The sequence below is a fragment of the Acipenser ruthenus genome, chromosome 44 (genome assembly GCF_902713425.1).
Source record: "Acipenser ruthenus chromosome 44, fAciRut3.2 maternal haplotype, whole genome shotgun sequence".
NCBI classification, from domain to species: domain Eukaryota; kingdom Metazoa; phylum Chordata; class Actinopteri; order Acipenseriformes; family Acipenseridae; genus Acipenser; species Acipenser ruthenus.
Window position 1 is genome coordinate 3,536,784 of NC_081232.1, and position 16,352 is coordinate 3,553,135.

The 16,352-nt window shown below is 50.6% G+C and overlaps 28 non-coding genes and 9 pseudogenes across 28 annotated transcripts; all 37 read left to right on the forward strand.

The window, feature by feature from the left end:
- The first annotated feature begins 206 nt into the window (after positions 1–206).
- LOC131712892 (5S ribosomal RNA) lies at positions 207–325 on the forward strand. The gene has a single exon (XR_009314779.1). It is a non-coding gene; the product is annotated as a 5S ribosomal RNA (ribosomal RNA).
- Positions 326–434: 109 nt separating this feature from the next.
- On the forward strand, positions 435–553 carry LOC131710230 (5S ribosomal RNA). Its single transcript, XR_009312100.1, has one exon. It is a non-coding gene; the product is annotated as a 5S ribosomal RNA (ribosomal RNA).
- Positions 554–653: 100 nt separating this feature from the next.
- LOC131713574 (5S ribosomal RNA) lies at positions 654–772 on the forward strand (annotated as a pseudogene).
- Positions 773–872: 100 nt separating this feature from the next.
- LOC131716581 (5S ribosomal RNA) lies at positions 873–991 on the forward strand. Its single transcript, XR_009315468.1, has one exon. It is a non-coding gene; the product is annotated as a 5S ribosomal RNA (ribosomal RNA).
- Positions 992–1,091: 100 nt separating this feature from the next.
- LOC131716582 (5S ribosomal RNA) lies at positions 1,092–1,210 on the forward strand. The gene has a single exon (XR_009315469.1). It is a non-coding gene; the product is annotated as a 5S ribosomal RNA (ribosomal RNA).
- A 100-nt stretch (positions 1,211–1,310) lies between these two features.
- Positions 1,311–1,429, forward strand: LOC117967413 (5S ribosomal RNA). The gene has a single exon (XR_004662034.2). It is a non-coding gene; the product is annotated as a 5S ribosomal RNA (ribosomal RNA).
- Positions 1,430–1,541: 112 nt separating this feature from the next.
- On the forward strand, positions 1,542–1,660 carry LOC131712369 (5S ribosomal RNA). The gene has a single exon (XR_009314262.1). It is a non-coding gene; the product is annotated as a 5S ribosomal RNA (ribosomal RNA).
- A 114-nt stretch (positions 1,661–1,774) lies between these two features.
- LOC131714150 (5S ribosomal RNA) lies at positions 1,775–1,893 on the forward strand (annotated as a pseudogene).
- A 100-nt stretch (positions 1,894–1,993) lies between these two features.
- LOC131716195 (5S ribosomal RNA) lies at positions 1,994–2,102 on the forward strand (annotated as a pseudogene).
- Positions 2,103–2,209: 107 nt separating this feature from the next.
- On the forward strand, positions 2,210–2,328 carry LOC131712454 (5S ribosomal RNA). The gene has a single exon (XR_009314345.1). It is a non-coding gene; the product is annotated as a 5S ribosomal RNA (ribosomal RNA).
- Positions 2,329–2,428: 100 nt separating this feature from the next.
- LOC131712455 (5S ribosomal RNA) lies at positions 2,429–2,547 on the forward strand. The gene has a single exon (XR_009314346.1). It is a non-coding gene; the product is annotated as a 5S ribosomal RNA (ribosomal RNA).
- Positions 2,548–2,647: 100 nt separating this feature from the next.
- Positions 2,648–2,766, forward strand: LOC131712456 (5S ribosomal RNA). The gene has a single exon (XR_009314347.1). It is a non-coding gene; the product is annotated as a 5S ribosomal RNA (ribosomal RNA).
- A 100-nt stretch (positions 2,767–2,866) lies between these two features.
- On the forward strand, positions 2,867–2,985 carry LOC131712457 (5S ribosomal RNA). Its single transcript, XR_009314348.1, has one exon. It is a non-coding gene; the product is annotated as a 5S ribosomal RNA (ribosomal RNA).
- A 100-nt stretch (positions 2,986–3,085) lies between these two features.
- LOC131716584 (5S ribosomal RNA) lies at positions 3,086–3,204 on the forward strand. The gene has a single exon (XR_009315471.1). It is a non-coding gene; the product is annotated as a 5S ribosomal RNA (ribosomal RNA).
- An 8,069-nt stretch (positions 3,205–11,273) lies between these two features.
- Positions 11,274–11,393, forward strand: LOC131714382 (5S ribosomal RNA; annotated as a pseudogene).
- Positions 11,394–11,493: 100 nt separating this feature from the next.
- Positions 11,494–11,612, forward strand: LOC131720604 (5S ribosomal RNA). The gene has a single exon (XR_009319501.1). It is a non-coding gene; the product is annotated as a 5S ribosomal RNA (ribosomal RNA).
- Positions 11,613–11,712: 100 nt separating this feature from the next.
- LOC131713971 (5S ribosomal RNA) lies at positions 11,713–11,830 on the forward strand (annotated as a pseudogene).
- Positions 11,831–11,930: 100 nt separating this feature from the next.
- On the forward strand, positions 11,931–12,049 carry LOC131710962 (5S ribosomal RNA). Its single transcript, XR_009312844.1, has one exon. It is a non-coding gene; the product is annotated as a 5S ribosomal RNA (ribosomal RNA).
- A 100-nt stretch (positions 12,050–12,149) lies between these two features.
- On the forward strand, positions 12,150–12,278 carry LOC131713991 (5S ribosomal RNA; annotated as a pseudogene).
- A 100-nt stretch (positions 12,279–12,378) lies between these two features.
- Positions 12,379–12,497, forward strand: LOC131710963 (5S ribosomal RNA). The gene has a single exon (XR_009312845.1). It is a non-coding gene; the product is annotated as a 5S ribosomal RNA (ribosomal RNA).
- A 100-nt stretch (positions 12,498–12,597) lies between these two features.
- Positions 12,598–12,726, forward strand: LOC131713992 (5S ribosomal RNA; annotated as a pseudogene).
- Positions 12,727–12,826: 100 nt separating this feature from the next.
- Positions 12,827–12,945, forward strand: LOC131709955 (5S ribosomal RNA). The gene has a single exon (XR_009311819.1). It is a non-coding gene; the product is annotated as a 5S ribosomal RNA (ribosomal RNA).
- Positions 12,946–13,045: 100 nt separating this feature from the next.
- On the forward strand, positions 13,046–13,164 carry LOC131712078 (5S ribosomal RNA). The gene has a single exon (XR_009313967.1). It is a non-coding gene; the product is annotated as a 5S ribosomal RNA (ribosomal RNA).
- Positions 13,165–13,278: 114 nt separating this feature from the next.
- LOC131711956 (5S ribosomal RNA) lies at positions 13,279–13,397 on the forward strand. The gene has a single exon (XR_009313845.1). It is a non-coding gene; the product is annotated as a 5S ribosomal RNA (ribosomal RNA).
- A 111-nt stretch (positions 13,398–13,508) lies between these two features.
- LOC131713737 (5S ribosomal RNA) lies at positions 13,509–13,626 on the forward strand (annotated as a pseudogene).
- A 100-nt stretch (positions 13,627–13,726) lies between these two features.
- Positions 13,727–13,845, forward strand: LOC131712785 (5S ribosomal RNA). The gene has a single exon (XR_009314674.1). It is a non-coding gene; the product is annotated as a 5S ribosomal RNA (ribosomal RNA).
- A 100-nt stretch (positions 13,846–13,945) lies between these two features.
- Positions 13,946–14,064, forward strand: LOC131712859 (5S ribosomal RNA). The gene has a single exon (XR_009314747.1). It is a non-coding gene; the product is annotated as a 5S ribosomal RNA (ribosomal RNA).
- Positions 14,065–14,164: 100 nt separating this feature from the next.
- On the forward strand, positions 14,165–14,283 carry LOC131713425 (5S ribosomal RNA; annotated as a pseudogene).
- Positions 14,284–14,383: 100 nt separating this feature from the next.
- Positions 14,384–14,502, forward strand: LOC131716585 (5S ribosomal RNA). Its single transcript, XR_009315472.1, has one exon. It is a non-coding gene; the product is annotated as a 5S ribosomal RNA (ribosomal RNA).
- Positions 14,503–14,602: 100 nt separating this feature from the next.
- On the forward strand, positions 14,603–14,721 carry LOC131709782 (5S ribosomal RNA). Its single transcript, XR_009311645.1, has one exon. It is a non-coding gene; the product is annotated as a 5S ribosomal RNA (ribosomal RNA).
- A 114-nt stretch (positions 14,722–14,835) lies between these two features.
- Positions 14,836–14,954, forward strand: LOC131712655 (5S ribosomal RNA). The gene has a single exon (XR_009314546.1). It is a non-coding gene; the product is annotated as a 5S ribosomal RNA (ribosomal RNA).
- A 100-nt stretch (positions 14,955–15,054) lies between these two features.
- On the forward strand, positions 15,055–15,174 carry LOC131712429 (5S ribosomal RNA). Its single transcript, XR_009314322.1, has one exon. It is a non-coding gene; the product is annotated as a 5S ribosomal RNA (ribosomal RNA).
- A 100-nt stretch (positions 15,175–15,274) lies between these two features.
- LOC131711496 (5S ribosomal RNA) lies at positions 15,275–15,393 on the forward strand. The gene has a single exon (XR_009313382.1). It is a non-coding gene; the product is annotated as a 5S ribosomal RNA (ribosomal RNA).
- Positions 15,394–15,493: 100 nt separating this feature from the next.
- LOC131716586 (5S ribosomal RNA) lies at positions 15,494–15,612 on the forward strand. The gene has a single exon (XR_009315473.1). It is a non-coding gene; the product is annotated as a 5S ribosomal RNA (ribosomal RNA).
- Positions 15,613–15,710: 98 nt separating this feature from the next.
- Positions 15,711–15,829, forward strand: LOC131709783 (5S ribosomal RNA). Its single transcript, XR_009311646.1, has one exon. It is a non-coding gene; the product is annotated as a 5S ribosomal RNA (ribosomal RNA).
- Positions 15,830–15,943: 114 nt separating this feature from the next.
- On the forward strand, positions 15,944–16,062 carry LOC131709857 (5S ribosomal RNA). The gene has a single exon (XR_009311721.1). It is a non-coding gene; the product is annotated as a 5S ribosomal RNA (ribosomal RNA).
- A 100-nt stretch (positions 16,063–16,162) lies between these two features.
- Positions 16,163–16,281, forward strand: LOC131710965 (5S ribosomal RNA). The gene has a single exon (XR_009312847.1). It is a non-coding gene; the product is annotated as a 5S ribosomal RNA (ribosomal RNA).
- The last annotated feature ends 71 nt before the right edge of the window (positions 16,282–16,352 follow it).

Consider the following 16,352-nt stretch of genomic DNA (forward strand, 5'->3'; position numbering starts at 1 on the left):
GCAATCGCCTGCGGCCTCACCACCTTGAATAAGCCTGATCTTGTCTGATCTCAGAAGCTAAGCAATGTTGGGCTTGGTTACCACCTGGGAATATCAAGTGCTGCAGGCATTACATTTTACAATTGAAATGTGTGGACAAAAGGAAATTTTGGAGGAATCACCCCCAGCTCCCTAAACATAAAAGTCATGAAAGCAGAAATGCAATCACCTGCGGCCACACCACCTTGAATAAGCCTGATCTCGTCTGATCTCAGAAGCTAAGCAATGTTGGGCTTGGTTAGTACTTGGATGGGAGACCACCTGGGAATATCAAGTGCTGCAAGCATAACATTTTACAATTGAAATGTGTGGAGGACAAAAGGAAATTTTGGAGGAGTCACCCCCAGCTCACTAAACATAAAAGTCATAAAAGTCATGAAAGCAGAAAAGCAAACGCTTGCGGCCACACCACCTTGAATAAGCCTGATCTCGTCTGATCTCAGAAGCTAAGCAATGTTGGGCTTGGTTAGTACTTGGATGGGAGACCACCTGGGAATATCAAGTGCTGCAGGCATTACATTTTACAATTGAAATGTGTGGAGGACAAAAGGAAATTTTGGAGGAATCACCCCCAGCTCACTAAACATAAAAGTCATGAAAGCAGAAATGCATTCGCCTGCGGCCACACAACCTTGAATAAGCCTGATCTCGTCTGATCTCAGAAGCTAAGCAATGTTGGGCTTGGTTAGTACTTGGATGGGAGACTACCTGGGAATATCAAGTGCTGCAGGCATTACATTTTACAATTGAAATGTGTGGAGGACAAAAGGAAATTTTGGAGGAATCACCCCCAGCTCACTAAACATAAAAGTCATGAAAGCAGAAATGCAGTCGCCTGCGGCCACACCACCTTGAATAAGCCTGATCTCGTCTGATCTCAGAAGCTAAGCAATGTTGGGCTTGGTTAGTACTTGGATGGGAGACCACCTGGGAATATCAAGTGCTGCAGGCATTACATTTTACAATTGAAATGTGTGGAGGACAAAAGGAAATTTTGGAGGAATCACCCCCAGCTCACTAAACATAAAAGTCATGAAAGCAGAAATGCAATCGCCTGCGGCCACACCACCTTGAATAAGCCTGATCTCGTCTGATCTCAGAAGCTAAGCAATGTTGGGCTTGGTTAGTACTTGGATGGGAGACCACCTGGGAATATCAAGTGCTGCAGGCATTACATTTTACAATTGAAATGTGTGCAGGACAAAAGGAAATTTTGGAGGAATCACCCCCAGCTCACTAAACATAAAAGTCATGAAAGCAGAAAAGCAGTCGCCTGCGGCCACACCACCTTGAATAAGCCTGATCTCGTCTGATCTCAGAAGCTAAGCAATGTTGGGCTTGGTTAGTACTTGGATGGGAGACCACCTGGCAATATCAAGTGCTGCAGGCATTACATTTTACAATTGAAATGTGTGGAGGACAAAAGGAAATTTTGGAGGAATCACCCCCAGCTCACTAAACATAAAAGTCATGAAAGCAGTAATGCAAGCAGTAATGCAATCGCCTGCGGCCACACCACCTTGAATAAGCCTGATCTCGTCTGATCTCAGAAGCTAAGCAATGTTGGGCTTGGTTAGTACTTGGATGGGAGACCACCTGGGAATATCAAATGCTGCAGGCATTACATTTTTGTAATTACATTTTACAATTGAAATATGTGGAGGACAAAAGGAAATTTTGGAGGAATCACCCCCAGCTCACTAAATATAAAAGTCATGAAAGCAGAAATGCAATCGCCTGCGGCCACACCACCTTGAATAAGCCTGATCTGTTCTGATCTCAGAAGCTAAGCAATGTTGGGCTTGGTTAGTACTTGTATGGGAGACCACCTCGGAATATCAAGTGCTGCAGGCATTACATTTTACAATTGAAATGTGTGGACGACAAAAGGAAATTTTGGAGGAATCACCCCCAGCTCACTAAACATAAAAGTCATGAAAGCAGAAATGCAATCGCCTGCGGTCACACCACCTTGAATAAGCCTGATCTCAGAAGCTAAGCAATGTTGAGCTTGGTTAGTACTTGGATGGGAGACCACCTGGGAATATCAAGTGCTGCAGGCATTACATTTTTGTAATTACAATTGAAATGTGTGGAGGACAAAAGGAAATTTTGGAGGAATCACCCCCAGCTCACTAAACATAAAAGTCATGAAAGCAGAAATGCAATCGCCTGCGGCCACACCACCTTGAATAAGCCTGATCTCGTCTGATCTCAGAAGCTAAGCAATGTTGGGCTTGGTTAGTACTTGGATGGGAGATCACCTGGGAATATCAAGTGTTGCAGGCATTACATTTTACAATTGAAATGTGTGGAGGACAAAAGGAAATTTTGGAGGAATCACCCCCAGCTCACTAAACATAAAAGTCATGAAAGCAGAAATGCAATCGCCTGCGGCCACACCACCTTGAATAAGCCTGATCTCGTCTGATCTCAGAAGCTAAGCAATGTTGGGCTTGGTTAGTACTTGGATGGGAGATCACCTGGGAATATCAAGTGTTGCAGGCATTACATTTTACAATTGAAATGTGTGGAGGACAAAAGGAAATTTTGGAGGAATCACCCCCAGCTCACTAAACATAAAAGTCATGAAAGCAGCAATGCAATCGCCTGCGGCCACACCACCTTGAATAAGCCTGATCTCGTCTGATCTCAGAAGCTAAGCAATGTTGGGCTTGGTTAGTACTTGGATGGGAGATCACCTGGGAATATCAAGTGTTGCAGGCATTACATTTTACAATTGAAATGTGTGGAGGACAAAAGGAAATTTTGGAGGAATCACCCCCAGCTCACTAAACATAAAAGTCATGAAAGCAGAAATGCAATCGCCTGCGGCCACACCACCTTGAATAAGCCTGATCTCGTCTGATCTCAGAAGCTAAGCAATGTTGGGCTTGGTTAGTACTTGGATGGGAGATCACCTGGGAATATCAAGTGTTGCAGGCATTACATTTTACAATTGAAATGTGTGGAGGACAAAAGGAAATTTTGGAGGAATCACCCCCAGCTCACTAAACATAAAAGTCATGAAAGCAGAAATGCAATCGCCTGCGGCCACACCACCTTGAATAAGCCTGATCTCGTCTGATCTCAGAAGCTAAGCAATGTTGGGCTTGGTTAGTACTTGGATGGGAGACCACCTGGGAATATCAAGTGCTGCAGGCATTACATTTTACAATTGAAATGTGTGGAGGACTGTGGCAAAGCGCCCCGCCCCTGTGTGCATTTGTGTTATGTGTTGTATGTTGCGTGGGTAAATGTTGGTGTATAGATTGGTACACGGGATATAAACGGGTCTGTGTTTCACGTATATTTAAAGTGTAGATTTGTATTTAGGCACGAGGAGAGCACAAATCACTTCACGTGCTGGTTAAATGTAATATGTGAGCACGGGGTTGCACAGAATTAATTCACGTGCTGGGATTCAAGTGAATAATTAATTAGTAATTGAATCCCAGCACAAACAGTATAAATAAATGCACGGTTAGTCACTCGTGGTTGGGTGTTCGGAAGAGGAGAACGGGTGAGAGAGAGAGGAGAGTTAAAATAAGTAAAATCATTAAACGTAAAGATAAGTTTGTTTGTACTCACCGTGTCTGTCTGTCTGTCTGTGCACCGTTTGTTTAGTGTTAGTCCGTTTTGTATGTCTATTTATTTTGGCGTGTAGTGCCGTGTCCTGTTTTTGTGCTGTTTGAAACCTTTTATTTTGTTAATAAACGCTGAGTGCAGCCATTGCACTCAGCTCATCACAACCACTGTCTGTGTATTCCTTTTCTGGTCTGACGCCACCCACTCTGGCCGTCTTTGTGACACGTGGTGTCATCGTGGGATAGCCGCGCCTCCAAGCGTCAGACCAGGAGGGGTCTGGAAAAAAAAAAAAAAAAAAAAAAAAAAGTCAATGGCAGAAGACGCCATCAAACTGCGGGGCTGTTTCCTAGAGAATGCTGGGCTGGAGGCCCAGGCTCTGCCCATAGTCGTTCGGGCCCTGTGGATGATGGACAGTGAGAGATGGGAGGCCTATCAGGAGGAACACACCCCAAACACCTTGGAGGAAGGTGTGGAGTTTGTCCTCAGCTACCTGGAGGCAACCATAAATGGAACAGCAGCCCAGGTAGCAGGACCACCAGCAGAGGAGTACCTGCTGTCCCCATCTCCACCAGCAGAGGGTGAGTACCTGCTGTCCCCATCTCCACCAGCAGAGGGTGAATGCCTGCTGGTTTTGCCTTCACAGCCCGAGTGGGAGGAACCCGAACGTCCTACGCCTGAGTGGGAGGAACCCGAACGTCCTACGCCTGAGTGGGGGGAACCCGAGTGTCCACAGCCCAAAAGGGAGGAGTCGGGGCGTCCACAGCCCAAAAGGGAGGAGGTCGAGGATGATGGCTGGGAGGTTTTTTTAAAGAACCTCGCAGCAGAGTTATGCCCTGGCTGTGGGGCTTATGGGCACACGTTAGCCATATGCCCCACCCAGTATGAAGAGGAGGAACCAGCGCCCAGACGGGGGGACCGCGAGCGTCCAGCGCCCAGACGGGGGGACCGCGAGCGTCCAGCGCCCAGACGGGGGGACCGCGGGAATCCGAAGCCTGAGAGGCAGCTGTTCCCACCTTCACCAGCAGAGCAAGAATGCCTGCTGGTTTCCCCATCACAACCAGCAGAGGTAAAATGCCTGCTGGTTTCCCCAGCACAACCAGCAGAGGAAGAATGCCTGCTGGTTTCCCCAGCCCAACCAGCAGAGGAAGAATGCCTGCTGGTTTCCCCAGCACAACCAGCAGAGGAAGAATGCCTGTTGGTTTCCCCAGCACAACCAGCAGAGGAAGAATGCCTGCTGGTTTCCCCAGCACAACCAGCAGAGGAAGAATGCCTGCTGGTTTCCCCAGCACAACCAGCAGAGGAAGAATGCCTGCTGGTTTCCCCTTCAGAAGCAGAGCCGCACCAGTCCGCTGCAAGAGAGGCAGAGCAGCACCAGTCCCCTGAAAAAGGGGGAGACTACACGCTGCTCCCACCTCCATCGGCAGGAGACTACACGCTGCTCCCACCTTCACCGGCAGGAGCAGAGCAGCCGGAGCTGCCTCTGCCACTTCCAGGAGCAGAGGAGCAGGAGCTGCCTCTGCCTCCGTGTGACAGTCTGGCTCGCAGTGGTGTGGTGGATGACGTCACGGACCAGGAAGTAACTGACTCCAAACAGTGGATGGGCGGGTGAAACTGAGTGCAAAAGCACTCAGCGTATTTAATAACAAACAAACAAAATATTTAAACAAAATACAAACAAAAGGGCACGAGGGCCAAACGAATAAATAAACAAACAAGTAAGTGCCGTGCTGGATTATCCAGCACGTATTAGCAATTGTTTTTTAAATATTATTCCTTCTCTCCGCTCCCCGTACTCTCTACTCCAACACCCCAACATCAAGTGCAGAGAGCTGCAGGTTTATATACTCTGGCCGAGGGATTAACTAGTTGGCAATTATCTTATTATCCCCCGGCCAGAGTCTGCACGCGTTTGGTAAGGATGCATGACTGTCAGCTATTTAAGTAATCAGTAGCTGATCAGCCATGCATCCTCACGGGGTTTTTAAATAATAATAAAAGACGCGGCGCTTTTACCCGCGCCGCAAACAAAAATACAAATAATAATAAATAGGGGCGGGACACTCCGCCACACATGCCCCCCCTTGTGCGCAGCACACATGGCCCCAACGGCCACCTCCCCCCTCAGTCTTAAAGTCCCGGAAGAGGGGGAAGCAAGTTACTTCTGGGGGGTGGCCATGGTGGAATCTCTGGCACCCCCCCATTCTTCGTGGCCGGCAGCTCCCTCTTCCGGGGCTCCCGCCACACTCTATCCTGCCGCGAAAGTGCGGCTGGGGGAGCTGGTCTCCTGACCTCTCCCCCCTTCTTCATGGCCGGCAGTTCCCCTCCGTGGGGCTCCGACCACATGATCTCCAGCCGCGAAAGTGCGGCTGGGGAAGCTGGTCTCCTGACCTCCCCCCCTTTCTTCATTTCTGGCAGCTCCCTTTCATGGAGCTCCGGCCATCGTGTAGCGACCCCAGGCGAAGCAGGATCCCTGGCGACCCCAAGTGAAGCCGGACCCTCGACGACCCCAGGCGAAGCAGGATCCCTGGCGACCCCAGGCAAAGCAGGATCCCCGGCGACCCTAGGCGAAGCCGGACCCTCGACGACCCCAGGCGAAGCAGGATCCCTGGCGACCCCAGGCGACGGCAGCAGCAGCGGACCCTCGGAAGGCGACGGCAGCAGCGGCGGACCCTCGGAAGGCGACGGCAGCAGCGGCGGACCCTCGGAAGGCGACGGCAGCAGCGGCGGACCCTCGGAAGGCGACGGCAGCAGCGGCGGACCCTCGGAAGGCGACGGCAGCAGCGGCGGACCCTCGGAAGGCGACGGCAGCCGCAGTGGACCCTCGGGAGGCGAACTCGGGAGGGGAGCCCCTGGCCATGGAGGCGGCAGCGGGAGCTCCACTTCTCCCTCGTACCCTGTGTCCTGTAGAGAACAAAAGGCAGCCCCAGGCGATGCAGAACAGCCATCCCCAGGCAATGGCAATGGTGGGAGGGGAAAGCAGTCCTCCCACAGCGGCTGAGACGGAACCAGCAGGTATTTACCCTCTGCTGGTGGAGCTGGGAGTGGCAAGCAGTCCTCCCACGGCGGCTGAGGCGGAACCAGCAGGTATTCACCCTCTGCTGGTGGAGGTGGGAGGGGCAAGCAGTCCTCCCACGACGGTTGAGGCAGAACCAGCAGGCATTCACCCTCTGCTGGTGGAGGTGGGAGGGGCAAGCAGTCCTCCCACGACGGTGGAGGCGGAACCAGCAGGCATTCACCCTCTGCTGGTGGAGGTGGGAGGGGCAAGCAGTCCTCCCACGACGGTGGATGTGGAACCAGCAGGCATTCACCCTCTGCTGGTGGAGGTGGCGGAGGCAGAGGCAGCTCTTGCTGCTCTGCTCCTGGTGATGGTGGAGACAGAAGCAGCTCCTGCTGCTCTGCTCCTGGTGGTGGTGGAGACAGAGGCAGCTCCTGCTGCTCTGCTCCTGGTGGTGGTGGAGGCAGAGGCGATGGGGCGGATGCTGGCCACTCAGAGGGAGGCTGTGGCGGTTCTGGCTCCCTCTGCTGTGGCGGCTGGGCTGGTGTGTGCCGTGCTCCCTTCAGCAGCATAAATAGAGGCTGCTGGGGAACATCAGCATCCTGCCCTTCTCCCCCCCAGAAAAATTCAGGGGGTTGAGCCTGTAACTCCTCCCCTTCTGGCTCTTGGGACTGCAACTTGGGTCCTAAGGCTGTGGAAGCGCAGACTTCCACCTCTTGGGCTATGGACGCACCGACTCCCCCCTCTTTGGGCTGTGGACGCACCGACTCCTCCCTCTTGGGCTGTGGACGCACCGACTCCTCCCTCTTGGGCTGTGGACGCACCGACTCCCCCCTCTTGGGCGTAGGACGTTCGGGCTCCTCCCACTCGGGCGTAGGACGTTCGGGCTCCTCCCACTCGGGCGTAGGACGTTCGGGCTCCTCCCACTCGGGCGTAGGACGTTCGGGCTCCTCCCACTCGGGCGTAGGACGTTCGGGCTCCTCCCACTCGGGCGTAGGACGTTCGGGCTCCTCCCCAGGCTGTGGAGGCGAAACCAGCAGGCATTCTCCCTCTGCTGGTGGAGACGGTAGCGATGGCTCCTCTCCCTCTGATGCTGGAGACGGTAGCGATGGCTCCTCTCCCTCTGATGCTGGAGATGGCAGTGATGGCTCCTCTCCCTCCGATGCTGGAGACGGTAGCGATGGCTCCTCTCCCTCCGATGCTGGAGACGGCAGCGATGGCTCCTCTCCCTCCGATGCTGGAGACGGCAGCGATGGCTCCTCTCCCTCTGGCGCTGGAGACGGCAGCGATGGCTCCTCTCCCTCTGGCGCTGGAGACGGCAGCGATGGCTCCTCTCCCTCTGGCGCTGGAGACGGCAGCGATGGCTCCTCTCCCTCTGGCGCTGGAGACGGCAGCGATGGCTCCTCTCCCTCTGGCGCTGGAGACGGCAGCGATGGCTCCTCTCCCTCTGGCGCTGGAGACGGCAGCGATGGCTCCTCTCCCTCTGGCGCTGGAGACGGCAGCGATGGCTCCTCTCCCTCTGATGCTGGAGATGGCAGTGATGGCTCCTCTCCCTCTGATGCTGGAGACGGTAGCGATGGCTCCTCTCCCTCCGATGCTGGAGACGGCAGCGATGGCTCCTCTCCCTCTGGCGCTGGAGACGGCAGCGATGGCTCCTCTCCCTCTGGCGCTGGAGACGGCAGCGATGGCTCCTCTCCCTCTGGCGCTGGAGACGGCAGCGATGGCTCCTCTCCCTCTGCTAGTGGAGACGGTAGCGATGGCTCCTCTCCCTTTTGTGCTGGAGATGGCAGCAGCAGGGTCTCTCCCATATCCGCAGCCAGGTAGTTGAACACCATGGCTGCGATGTCTGGGAGGGAAGCTGGGTGGTGTTGCTGTTCCCAGGCCTCCCAGCGCTCCCCATCTCTTGCCCACAGGAGGTTGATCACAGCAGGGAGGGCGTCCACGATATCCCTCTCAGGCTCCGCCAGCCAGTCCCAGATCCCCTCTGAGGAGAGTGGACCAGTCCGCCTCAGAGGATGCAGAGGCAGCTCCTGCTCCTTTCCCTCGGACGGTGGTGGTGGAGGTGAAACCAGCAGGTATTCTTCCCCTGCTAGTGGAGCCATTGGCTGTGGACACTCGGCCTCCCCCCTCTTGGGCTGTGGACGGACCGACCCCTCATCCTCCGGTTCCTGCTCTGGGCCATCCTCCTCCCATATGTGCGCAGGATGTGCGCAGGATTCAGACTCCTCCCTCACCTGCCATGGAGGGGGTTGGTCGGGTGCTACATGCCCAACCTCACCAATGGCAAAGCACCATTCCTCACCCCTCAGACAGGTGAGGCAGACGTCCAGCACAGCAGAGACCTGGCGGGACTTGCGACCAGCCCCGCGCTGTTGCACCTGCTGCTGCTGTTTCCTCCTTCTTCCCATTATTTAGTTTGGGAAAAAAAAAACGAACAAACAAAAAAACGCACTTTCCTGTCCTGGTCAGGCTGTTGGAGGCGTTGTTTGTCCCACGCTGGACACCATATGTGACAGTCTGGCTCGCAGTGGTGTGGTGGATGACGTCACGGACCAGGAAGTAACTGACTCCAAACAGTGGATGGGCGGGTGAAACTGAGTGCAAAAGCACTCAGCGTATTTAATAACAAACAAACAAAATATTTAAACAAAATACAAACAAAAGGGCACGAGGGCCAAACAAATAAATAAACAAACAAGTAAGTGCCGTGCTGGATTATCCAGCACGTATTAGCAATTGTTTTTTAAATATTATTCCTTCTCTCCGCTCCCCGTACTCTCTACTCCAACACCCCAACATCAAGTGCAGAGAGCTGCAGGTTTATATACTCTGGCCGAGGGATTAACTAGTTGGCAATTATCTTATTATCCCCCGGCCAGAGTCTGCACACGTTTGGTAAGGATGCATGACTGTCAGCTATTTAAGTAATCAGTAGCTGATCAGCCATGCATCCTCACGGGGTTTTTAAATAATAATAAAAGACGCGGCGCTTTTACCCGCGCCGCAAACAAAAATACAAATAATAATAAATAGGGGCGGGACACTCCGCCACACTCCGCCACCTACATCGGCAGGAGCAGAGCAGCCGGAGCTGCCTCTGCCTCCGCCACCTACACCGGCAGGAGCAAAGGAGCAGGAGCTGCCTCTGCCACTTCCAGGAGCAGAGGAGCAGGAGCTGCCTCTGCCACTTCCAGGAGCAGAGGAGCTGCCTCTGCCTCTGCCACTGCCAGAAGCAGAACAGCAGGAGCTGTCTCTGCTTCCCATACCTCCACCACGGGGAGTACGGTGGCCGTAGCCCCAGAAAGGGGAGCTGTCGGCCACGAAGAAGGGGGAGGAGGTCTGGAGACCACCAACCCCAGCAGCAGTTTCGCTGCCGGAGATCGTGGGGGAGGTCAGGAGACCTGCTCCCACTGCAGCAGTTTCGCTGCCGGAGATCGTGGGGGAGGTCCGGAGACCTGCTCCCACTGCAGCAGTTTCGCTGCCGGAGATCGTGGGGGAGGTCCGGAGACCTGCTCCCACTGCAGCAGTTTCGCTGCCGGAGATCGTGGGGGAGGTCCGGAGACCTGCTCCCACTGCAGCTTCTTCGCTGCCGGCAGTACTGTGGTCGGAGCCCCACCAAAGGGAGCTACCGGCTACAAAGAAGGGGGACGAGGTCTGGAGACCACTTTCCCCAGCAGCAGTTTCGCTGCAGGAGTTCTTGTGGCCGGAGCTCCACAGGAGGGAGCTGCCGGCTACGAAGAAGGGGGAGGTCGGGGGACCACCTGCCCCCGCAGCTTTTTCGCTGCAGGACGGGACCAACAGGCTGTCAGCCGTGCCACTACCGGCAGGGGTGCTGACAGCATGGCCAGCCATGGGCCCACTGAAGCCTCCCTTCCCAGCCCGAGACTTTGTCCTGGACTGCTGGATTTTTAAGGGGGGAGGTGGCCGTTGAGGCCATGTGTGCTGCGCACAAGGGGGGGTATATGTGGCAAAGCGCCCCGCCCCTGTGTGCATTTGTGTTGTGTTGTATGTTGCGTGGGTAAATGTTGGTGTATAGATTGGTACACGGGATATAAACGGGTCTGTGTTTCACGTATATTTAAAGTGTAGATTTGTATTTAGGCACGAGGAGAGCACAAATCACTTCACGTGCTGGTTAAATGTAATATGTGAGCACGGGGTTGCACAGAATTAATTCACGTGCTGGGATTCAAGTGAATAATTCATTAGTAATTGAATCCCAGCACAAACAGTATAAATAAATGCACGGTTAGTCACTCGTGGTTGGGTGTTCGGAAGAGGAGAACGGGTGAGAGAGAGAGGAGAGTTAAAATAAGTAAAATCATTAAACGTAAAGATAAGTTTGTTTGTACTCACCGTGTCTGTCTGTCTGTCCGTGCACCGTTTGTTTAGTGTTAGTCCGTTTTGTATGTCTATTTATTTTGGCGTGTAGTGCCGTGTCCTGTTTTTGTGCTGTTTGAAACCTTTTATTTTGTTAATAAACGCTGAGTGCAGCCATTGCACTCAGCTCATCACAACCACTGTCTGTGTATTCCTTTTCTGGTCTGACGCCACCCACTCTGGCCGTCTTTGTGACAAGGACAAAAGGAAATTTTGGAGGAATCACCCCCAGCTCACTAAACATAAAAGTCATGAAAGCAGAAATGCAATCGCCTGCGGCCACACCACCTTGAATAAGCCTGATCTCGTCTGATCTCAGAAGCATTAGCAATGTTGGGCTTGGTTAGTACTTGGATGGGAGACCACCTGGGAATATCAAGTGCTGTAGGCATTACATTTTACAATTGAAATGCGTGGAGGACAAAAGGAAATTTTGGAGGAATCACCCCCAGCTCACTAAACATAAAAGTCATGAAAGCAGAAATGCAATCGCCTGCGGCCACACCACCTTGAATAATCCTGATCTCGTCTGATCTCAGAAGCTAAGCAATGTTGGGCTTGGTTAGTACTTGGATGGGAGACCACCTGGGAATATCAAGTGCTGCAGGCATTACATTTTACAATTGAAATGTGTGGAGGACAAAAGGAAATTTTGGAGGAATCACCCCCAGCTCACTAAACATAAAAGTCATGAAAGCAGAAATGCAATCGCCTGCGGCCACACCACCTTGAATAAACCTGATCTCATCTGATCTCAGAAGCTAAGCAATGTTGGGCTTGGTTAGTACTTGGATGCGAGACCACCTGGAATATCAAGTGCTGCAGGCATTACATTTTACAATTGAAATGTGTGGAGGACAAAAGGAAATTTTGGAGGAATCACCCCCAGCTCAATAAACATAAAAGTCATGAAAGCAGATATGCAATCGCCTGCGGCCACACCACCTTGAATAAGCCTGATCTCGTCTGATCTCAGAAGCAAAGCAATGTTGGGCTTGGTTAGTACTTGGATGGGGGACCACCTGGGAATATCAAGTGCTGCAGGCATTACATTTTACAATTGAAATGTGTGGAGGACAAAAGGAAATTTTGGAGGAATCACCCCCAGCTCACTAAACATAAAAGTCATGAATGCAGAAATGCAATCGCCTGCGGCCACACCACCTTGAATAAGCCTGATCTCGTCTGATCTCGTCTGATCTCAGAAGCGAAGCAATGTTGGGCTTGGTTAGTACTTGGATGGGAGACCACCTGGGAATATCAAGTGCTGCAGGCATTACATTTTACAATTGAAATGTGTGGAGGACAAAAGGAAATTTTGGAGGAATCACCCCCAGCTCAATAAACATAAAAGTCATGAAAGCAGATATGCAATTGCCTGCGGCCACACCACCTTGAATAAGCCTGATCTCGTCTGATCTCAGAAGCAAAGCAATGTTGGGCTTGGTTAGTACTTGGATGGGGGACCACCTGGGAATATCAAGTGCTGCAGGCATTACATTTTACAATTGAAATGTGTGGAGGACAAAAGGAAATTTTGGAGGAATCACCCCCAGCTCACTAAACATAAAAGTCATGAATGCAGAAATGCAATCGCCTGCGGCCACACCACCTTGAATAAGCCTGATCTCGTCTGATCTCGTCTGATCTCAGAAGCGAAGCAATGTTGGGCTTGGTTAGTACTTGGATGGGAGACCACCTGGGAATATCAAGTGCTGCAGGCATTACATTTTACAATTGAAATGTGTGGAGGACAAAAGGAAATTTTGGAGGAATCACCCCCAGCTCAATAAACATAAAAGTCATGAAAGCAGATATGCAAGCGCCTGCGGCCACACCACCTTGTATAAGCCTGATCTCGTCTGATCTCAGAAGCTAAGCAATGTTGGGCTTGGTTAGTACTTGGATGGGAGACCACCTGGGAATTTCAAGTGCTGCAGGCATTACATTTTACAATTGAAATGTGTGGAGGACAAAAGGAAATTTTGGAGGAATCACCCCCAGCTCACTAAACATAAAAGTCATGAAAGCAGAAATGCAATCGCCTGCGGCCACACCACCTTGAATAAACCTGATCTCGTCTGATCTCAGAAGCTAAGCAATGTTGGGCTTGGTTAGTACTTGGATGGGAGACCACCTGGGAATATCAAGTGCTGCAGGCATTACATTTTTGTTATTACATTTTACAATTGAAATGTGTGGAGGACAAAAGGATATTTTGGAGGAATCACCCCCAGCTCACTAAACATAAAAGTCATGAAAGCAGGAATGCAATCGCCTGCGGCCACACCACCTTGAATAAGACTGATCTCGTCTGATCTCAGAAGCTAAGCAATGTTGGGCTTGGTTAGTACTTGGATGGGAGACCACCTGGGAATATCAAGTGCTGCAGGCATTACATTTTTGTAATTACATTTTACAATTGAAATGTGTGGACAAAAGGAAATTTTGGAGGAATCACCCCCAGCTCACTAAACATAAAAGTCATGAAAGCAGCAATGCAATCGCCTGCGGCCACACCACCTTGAATAAGCCTGATCTCGTCTGATCTCAGAAGCTAAGCAATGTTGGCTTGGTTAGTACTTGGATGGGAGACCACCTGGGAATTTCAAGTGCTGCAGGCATTACATTTTACAATTGAAATGTGTGGAGGACAAAAGGAAATTTTGGAGGAATCACCCCCAGCTCACTAAACATAAAAGTCATGAAAGCAGAAATGCAATCGCCTGCGGCCACACCACCTTGAATAAGCCTGATCTCGTCTGATCTCAGAAGCTAAGCAATGTTGGGCTTGGTTAGTACTTGTATGGGAGACCACCTCGGAATATCAAGTGCTGCAGGCATTAAATTTTACAATTGAAATGTCTGGAGGAAAAAAGGAAATTTTGGAGGAATCACCCCCAGCTCACTAAACATAAAAGTCATGAAAGCAGAAATGCAATCGCCTGCGGCAACACCACCTTGAATAATCCTGATCTCGCCTGATCTCAGAAGCTAAGCAATGTTGGGCTTGGTTAGTACTTGGATGGGAGACCACCTGGGAATATCAAGTGCTGCAGGCATTACATTTTACAATTGAAATGTGTGGAGGACAAAAGGAAATTTTGGAGGAATCACCCCCAGCTCACTAAACATAAAAGTCATGAAAGCAGAAATGCAATCCCCTGCGGTCACACCACCTTGAATAAGCCTGATCTCGTCCGATCTCAGAAGCTAAGCAATGTTGGTCTTGGTTAGTACTTGGATGGGAGACCACCTGGGAATATCAAGTGCTGCAGGCATTACATTTTACAATTGAAATGTGTGGAGGACAAAAGGAAATTTTGGAGGAATCACCCCCAGCTCACTAAACATAAAAGTCATGAAAGCAGCAATGCAATCGCCTGCGGCCACACCACCTTGAATAAGCCTGATCTCGTCTGATCTCAGAAGCTAAGCAATGTTGGGCTTGGTTAGTACTTGGATGGGAGACCACCTGGGAATATCAAGTGCTGCAGGCATTACATTTTACAATTGAAATGTGTGGTGGACAAAAGGAAATTTTGGAGGAATCACCCCCAGCTCACTAAACATAAAAGTCATGAAAGCAGAAATGCAATCGCCTGCGGCCACACCACCTTGAATAAGCCTGATCTCGTCTGATCTCAGAAGTTAAGCAATGTTGGGCTTGGTTAGTACTTGGATGGGAGACCACCTGTGAATATCAAGTGCTGCAGGCATTACATTTTTGTAATTACATTTTACAATTGAAATGTGTGGAGGACAAAAGGAAATTTTGGAGGAATCACCCCCAGCTCACTAAACATAAAAGTCATGAAAGCAGAAATGCAATCGCCTGCGGCCACACCACCTTGAATAAGCCTGATCTCGTCTGATCTCAGAAGCTAAGCAATGTTGGGCTTGGTTAGTACTTGGATGGGAGACCACCGGGGAATATCAAGTACTGCAGGCATTACATTTTACAATTGAAATGTGTGGAGGACAAAAGTAAATTTTGGAGGAATCACCCCCAGCTCACTAAACATAAAAGTCATGAAAGCAGAAATGCAATCGCCTGCGGCCACACCATTTTGAATAAGCCTGATCTCGTCTGATCTCAGAAGCTAAGCAATGTTGGGGCTTGGTTAGTACTTGGATGGGAGACCTCCTGGGAATATCAAGTGCTGCAGGCATTACATTTTACAATTGAAATGTGTGGAGGACAAAAGGAAATTTTGGAGGAATAACCCCCAGCTCACTAAACATAAAAGTCATGAAAGCAGAAATGCAATCGCCTGCGGCCACACCACCTTGAATAAGCCTGATCTCGTCTGATCTCAGAAGCTAAGCAATGTTGGTCTTGGTTAGTACTTGGATGGGAGACCACCTGGGAATATCAAGTGCTGCAGGCATTACATTTTACAATTGAAATGTGTGGAGGACAAAAGGAAATTTTGGAGGAATCACCCCCAGCTCACTAAACATAAAAGTCATGAAAGCAGCAATGCAATCGCCTGCGGCCACACCACCTTGAATAAGCCTGATCTCGTCTGATCTCAGAAGCTAAGCAATGTTGGGCTTGGTTAGTACTTGGATGGGAGACCACCTGGGAATATCAAGTGCTGCAGGCATTACATTTTACAATTGAAATGTGTGGTGGACAAAAGGAAATTTTGGAGGAATCACCCCCAGCTCACTAAACATAAGTCATGAAAGCAGAAATGCAATCGCCTGCGGCCACACCACCTTGAATAAGCCTGATCTCGTCTGATCTCAGAAGTTAAGCAATGTTGGGCTTGGTTAGTACTTGGATGGGAGACCACCTGTGAATATCAAGTGCTGCAGGCATTACATTTTTGTAATTACATTTTACAATTGAAATGTGTGGAGGACAAAAGGAAATTTTGGAGGAATCACCCCCAGCTCACTAAACATAAAAGTCATGAAAGCAGAAATGCAATCGCCTGCGGCCACACCACCTTGAATAAGCCTGATCTCGTCTGATCTCAGAAGCTAAGCAATGTCGGGCTTGGTTAGTACTTGGATGGGAGACCACCTGGGAATATCAAGTGCTGCAGGCATTACATTTTACAATTGAAATGTGTGGAGGACAAAAGGAAATTTTGGAGGAATCACCCCCAGCTCAATAAACATAAAAGTCATGAAAGCAGATATGCAATTGCCTGCGGCCACACCACCTTGAATAAGCCTGATCTCGTCTGATCTCAGAAGCAAAGCAATGTTGGGCTTGGTTAGTACTTGGATGGGGGACCACCTGGGAATATCAAGTGCTGCAGGCATTACATTCTACAATTGAAATGTGTGGAGGACAAAAGGAAATTTTGGAGGAATCACCCCCAGCTCACTAAAC